Source organism: Protobothrops mucrosquamatus, unplaced genomic scaffold (genome assembly GCF_001527695.2).
Source record: "Protobothrops mucrosquamatus isolate PMUCROS unplaced genomic scaffold, P.Mucros_1.0 scaffold85, whole genome shotgun sequence".
NCBI classification, from domain to species: Eukaryota; Metazoa; Chordata; class Lepidosauria; order Squamata; family Viperidae; genus Protobothrops; species Protobothrops mucrosquamatus.
This window is the reverse complement of record NW_015386462.1, coordinates 942,314-949,117: the sequence shown is the minus strand read 5'-3', so window position 1 is coordinate 949,117 and position 6,804 is coordinate 942,314.

Below are 6,804 nucleotides of genomic sequence, written 5' to 3'. Positions count from 1 at the left end.
ATGAAATGATAGAAGGTGTTGAAGCCACAGGAACCTTGGGAGGTAGTGATCATGCAATATTGGAATTCAACATTATGGAAGCACAAGCAATAGAACATAGTCAAACTAGAGTCTTGGACTTCAAGAGAGCTAATTTCAATAAACTTAGAGAGGGCTTGGGAAGGATTCCATGGATGAGAATCCTCCAGGGGAAAACAACACAAGAAGCTTGGGAAATTTTGAAAAGCAAGATAATAGAAGCCCAGTCTACCTCAATACCAACAAAGAGGAAAAATAACAGCTCTCAAAAGAAACCAGCATGGCTGCATAAAGAACTCTCTGACAAATTGAAAGATAAAAAGGACAAGTATAGAAAGTGGAAAGGGGGGCACATAACTAAATCAGAATATCAACAAATAGCTCGAGCCTGCAAAAATGAAGTGAGGAAAGCCAAGGCTCAAAATGAACTAAGGCTTGCGACCAAAGTCAAAAATAACAAAAAAAGCTTCTTTCAACATGTAAAAAACAAGAAAAAAGTGAAGGAAACAATTGGTCCACTAGTGGGGGAAAGTGGTAAGAAGGTGACTAGCAATAGGGAGAAAGCAGAACTATTTAACTCGTTTTTTGCATCTGTCTTTACACAAAGGGAAAAAACAGGCCAACCTATCAAAAACAGTGCCATAAAAAACAGTATAGAAACACAAGTTAAGATAGGCAAGAAAATGATAAGTGAGCACCTGTCCAGCCTAGACGAGTTCAAATCACCAGGACCAGATGGATTACACCCCAAGGTTCTCAAGGAACTGGCAGAAGTGATCTCAGAACCACTGAACTATATTTTTCAAAGATCTTGGAGCACCTGGGAACTACCAGAGGACTGGAAAAGAGCTGATATAGTTCCCATCTTCAAAAAAGGAAAAAAAATGGATCCAGGAAATTACCGACCTATCAGCCTGACCTCAATACCTGGGAAGATTCTGGAAAAGAAAATCAAACAACGAATCAGCGAACACCTAGAGGCAAACAAAGTCATTACTAAAAGCCAACATGGGTTTGTCAAAAAGAGATCATGCCAGACAAACCTTATTGCATTCTTTGACCAAGTGACAAAATTAGTGGATCAGAGGAATGCTGTGGATATAATTGACTTGGACTTCAGTAAGGAATTTGATAAAGTAGATCACAACCTACTACTCGATAAGATAGAAAAATGTGGGTTAGACAGCATCACCACCAGATGGATCCGTAGCTGGCTGACCGGCCGTACTCAGCGTGTGGTCCTCAATGGAACCGCATCTACATGGAGGGAAGTGTGTAGTGGGGTGCCCCAGGGCTCTGTTCTAGGTCCAGTGCTCTTCAACATCTTCATCAATGATTTGGACGAGGGGATAGATGGGGAACTCATCAAATTTGCGGATGACACCAAGCTGGCAGGAATAGACAACACTCCAGAAGACAGGCTTAAGATACAGGAGGACCTGGACAGACTTGAACACTGGGTGCTATCTAACAAAATGAAATTCAATGGGGAAGCCAGGTTCATTTAACAGTTGTGTTACTAACTTAACAACTGCAACACTTCATTTAACAACTATGGCAAGAAAAGTTGTAAAATGGGGCAAAATTCATTTAAGAAATGTCTCACTTAGCAACATAAATTTTGGGCTCAATTGTGGTCGTAAGTCAAGGACTACCTATAGCTACTTTGAACAATCTTGGAAAGAGAGAGATAGACTATTTATTATTATCGTATCTGAATGAATCTCTTTTAAACTCTGCATTTAAGGTCATACAAAAATGATAGTATGAAGTAATATGGATTTGTAATGTCATCTTACGATTTCTGATGATAGCATGCATTTTCATTGGGAAAACCTCATGTAGTAATGTCATCTATACTTTGGATGCTTACTTAAGTAAGTTGCAAGCAGTTAGACATTTCAATGTACTACCATAAATAGTTCTTTTGAAAATTAAATTTGGAGGAAAACACTATAAAAGTCCGGTGGAAATACATGGATTGATTTCCTATCTTAGTAGTCAATGCAGAGTCATGGTGAATTGTCATACAGCAGCCCTTAGCTCAACTAAAAACAAATTGTAAAAGTAATTTACCTTTTCCTGGCAAACTGTAGGGGGAAGAGAGTGAAAGAGAGGACAGGGCACTAAGAACAGATATAAAAGGGAGTGAAAGTAAGAAAACAGGAATTGGATTGACCTGTTTTAGGTACTGACCTCATCTGATTCTTACTGTTGAACGATATACCTTATCCCTGTGGATATCTGCAAAATGCTGCAAGCATTGTAAATATGAGCCGGTTGCCAAGTGCCCAAATTGTGATCATGTGACCATGGTGGTGGTGCAACAGTCATAACTTTGAGGTCAGGTCGTACGTAATTTATTCCTAAGCAGGTCGGTGTGCCTGCACATATGCAGCTCAATTTGCAAAAGTTGAGCTGTGCACCTGCGCCAGTTCGCCACTCACGCAGGTTGAGCAGTCTGCTTCCATATAGGCCACGGTCCGGTAGTGAGTCATGGCCCAGGGGTTGAGGATGCCTACACTAGACAAACAATTAAGCAGAACACAATACTCTACAAAGGACTTACCAAGAAGAAAACCACATGCCCACCAACACTGGCAGGGCAAGCTATTGTATCTAAACAGGAAGTAAACTGCATGCTTACTTGTATTGATACTGTTACCTGGTTGAATTAGTAAAAGGTGAGAATATAAGTTTATTTCTAAATTATTGTTCAAAGTAGGCATTTAAATACAAAGTTGAGTAAGAGTGGGAAACTTTGGGCCTTCAAGACAATGTTAGGCTACAATTCCCCTCATCACTGAGCACTGGGAATTTTATTCTGGAAACATCTGAGAGGGGGGCAAGTTACTTATCCATGCCTTAAAATAATCAGTTAACCATCAAACTAGACTAGAGTTTTAGAAGATTCTTAGAAAACAGCCATGGCTCCTTATGCCCTCTCCCAGGGACAGTGGTACTCTGTGTAGTGTATTTCCATTGCAACTTCATCACGGATGCATGCTACACCACATTCACAATTTTACTTTAGTTTTCCAAAAGGTGCTTCATAACATGGTTCCTCTGGTTTATCCCAAACACTTTTTTTCAATCTTGTTGCTTTTCCTCTCCCTTATTGATAATGTACCTCTTAAAAATCTGGGTTCTTCTCTCTGCACCCCTTTGCCAGTTGATCATCTTTCCTTTTAGTTATGCTGCTTCATATGCCTTGCTCGTGGAGGAAAGGTGATTGTTAGTTTGGCTCTGAACATTGGGAAGGGTACTAGAGGCATCATAACACAGTGAGCTGATGCTGCATCTTATAGTTTAACCAGTTCAGTTTCAGCACTTTTTGCATAATGGAATAGTTTCAGCAGGGTTCCTATGAAAGCTTACATATATAGGCCCAGACTTGTGCATTAATGCACACTAATCAGACAAATCAGCAGAGAGTGACCCTGCTCGCTCTTCATGTTCTATATTTACTGATGCATCTACGGTAGATGATTAAAGAGGTAGATATCTCTCTAACAGGTATTCTATGTATTAAGAATGTGGAGCCTATGCCCTTTCAGATTTCAGATATGCTGATATTCATCCCCAGCCAGCATGGTTACTCCTGATCAGCCACCTCTGGAAAGCTACAGATTTCTCATTCTCATTCCTGCTAAACATCAACAAGTTTTACTTCAGAGATTGCTTAGTTTACAGACTTGGCTGTGTCGTTTATATCCCACTGTATTTCTTACTCTACAAAAAATTTTATCACCATGGGACAAGTATGTGAGCCAGGCTCTGGTTTAAGATTACATCAGGGCAGGAGATGGCAAGAATAAATTGGGAAAGATAAATTATTAATCTTTTACAACACTGTTGCAAAGGAAGAAATTATATGTGCAAATGAGAGAAAAAAGAAAAGCACATTGTATTACTATATCTATGTATGTTCCTAAGTGATACTCAGGAACCCTATTTCTGAGCTGGCAATATGTCTTCCATGACTGTTATCAGACAGTGCTTGATTGAAGTAAACAGTAATTTTATGATCTTAATAACAAATTTTATGATCTTAATAACAGCTAATGGATTGGCAATAAAATCAATATATTTTGTTAACAGATCTAGGACGGTTATATAATAAAAGAATAGTAAGAACTTACTAAAGGTTAATCAGTGCAAATAAATTATATATAAGCACACTGCATGGGTCAACTTTAATGATACTACTGGGCTTTTCTGTGTACAAAGATTGTTAATTTAGCCATTCTGTCATTAAACATGTAAACTGTTTTATAGCCAATGCTCTCAGAATGATGAACTTCATTTTGAGAATATACTTGAATATTTAGCTTAGAAGAATTGTGTACTGGTTAATTTGAAAATAATTGCAGTGATTGCTGTGTGTTTGCTATGATCCAGCCCTTTCTTGGTCTGGCATGATAAGTAGGGATTCAGCAGTGACCTAGAGCCAGATGAATTAGTCTCCTAGCAGGCCATAAACTCACTAGTCTGTAGTCTTTCATTAGTGCAAGTAGTTGCTGTGCTACACAATCCTTGTGGTCACATGCAGCTGTGAAAATTTAGGAACAAATTGAAAACGAAGTGATGCTGCCATGTATAAGATAACTTTTATATTTAAGATTGGTAAACATTGTTTTCCTAGACTGTTTATGCATTTTTATTAAATAAAGAGAAGATAGTGATTACAGCCCCACAAGGTTTTTTTGTCCTGCAAGTTTTGGTTGAGAATGGAATGGGAAGCATATTGTTTTCTCAGTCTTTGACTTGCTTAGAGAGAGAATTCTTCTCTATCCACAAATGCAGTAATAAATGTTGACAAACATTTAATCAGCATTTTTAAAAAATCTTTCTAATTGAGAGTTGTTAATCCTTGGTAAATACAGAAATTATTCCAGACAGTATTGGAAATCATAATAAAATATACCTTTAGGGAAATTTAGTTTATTGAAATTAATCTGCTTTCTTAATGGGTAGCAGACTGATATGCTGCATTTTTCACTATTCCCATCCCCTGATTATTTCAAATACCATATATAGTGAAATAATAGAAAAAAATTGTAGCTTGGAGTTTAGATTTTGGCAGTGGTTTTGTTCTCTGAGCATGTTTCAATATAGTTTCTGAATGTTTTGTTACCAAACTAGGTAACATCGTCAGCAGGATGTCATGTGTCTGAGTAACGAAACACTTAAAAGGACTTTCAGGCATGTTTTCTCCTAAAAGCATTTATTAAGGTTACAATACGTCAGTACAGCATGGTGGAAATGCTTAGGTCTGCTTCTCTTCCGTTACGCATAACAGTCCAAGCATTTTCCACTCCCTTATTGTAGGGTCATGGTTCACATCTTCCAATCAACTTGGAAGATGTGATTTACTTCCGGTTTCTTTCTCCCGGGCTATCCTTATGCTCTTCCCTCTTTCCCAGTTGCTGGTTTAACTATATATATACCAGACAGTTCTGCACATTGTCAAAGCAAGAATATACAGTATTTGCAGCGTTGACACAGGATTTTCTTGTCCTATTCTCCTCATCTTATAAATATCTTGTGTGCCAGTGTGGTCAGTTAGTTGTGCATTGGTTGTTCATTTGGAGCTATATTTAAATTCTATATTTGAATTTAAATTCAAAATATACAGCCAACCACAACACAAAAACAAGTCCTGCCATACAGGAAAGGAATATCCAAAATGGCTGCCAGAATACTGCAACCCCTAGGAATAATGATAGCTCACAAACCCACATTTACACTCAGAAAAGAGCTATCTAAAGTCAAAGACAAGATACAGAAGGAAGACAACAGCAACATAGTATACAAAATCAATTACAACAATTGTAACCAATTCTATGTGGGACAAACAGGAAGGCAATTGAAATCAAGGGTTCATGAACATCAACTAAATGGCATGACCAAAATCCCTGATATCAAACCACGTTGATAATAAACTACACCACAGGTCGGCAACCTGTGGCTCCGGAGCCGCATGTGGCTTTTTGAGCCTTCCCCTGCGGTTCCCAGCCTCCTCTGCCATTTGCAGAGAGAGACAGGGAGAGACAGAGAGAGAGAGGCACTTGCTCTTCCCTTCTCTCTCTCTCTCTCTCTCTCTCTCTCTCTCTCTCTCTCTCTCTCTCTCTCTCTCTGTGTGTGTGTGTGTGTGTGTGTGTGTGTAAAAAAGAGAGTGGCCTCACTGTTCTTCGACGAGCTGACAAGCTTATTGGGTGGGGCTCCTGCCTTGGCTGCGTCTCTGCAGGAAGCAGGAAGGGCAGGAGAGAGCCAGCCTGTTGAAGACCAGCTTGAAGCCAGCTTGCTAGGTGAGCAGAAGATCGGAGAGAGGGAGGGAGAGGGGGGAGAGAGAGAGAGGGAGAGGAGAGAGAGAGAGAGAGAAAGGGGGAGAGGAGAGAGGGAGAGAGAAAGGGGGGAGAGGAAAGAGGAGAGAGAGCGCGGGGAGAGGAAAAGGGGAGAAAGAGGGACAGAAAAAGAGGGAGAGAGAAAAAGAGGGAGAAAAAGGGAGAGAGAAAGGGGGGAGAGGAAAGAGAGAGAGAGAGAAGAGGGAGAGGAAAGAGAGAGAGAGAGAATTCATGCACAGCAGCCTCTATTTCTTTTTAATTAAACTCTTCAATCAAGCTCCCCCGCCCCCACATGCAAAAGGCTCCCAGTGTTTTCTTTTCTCTGGGAAACAGTCAAGTGCCTCTTTGAGTGTTTAAGGTTGCAGACCCCTGAACTACACCAATTTGATTGGGAACATAAATCATTGGGCATGCCAGCACCCACCACACACATGAATTT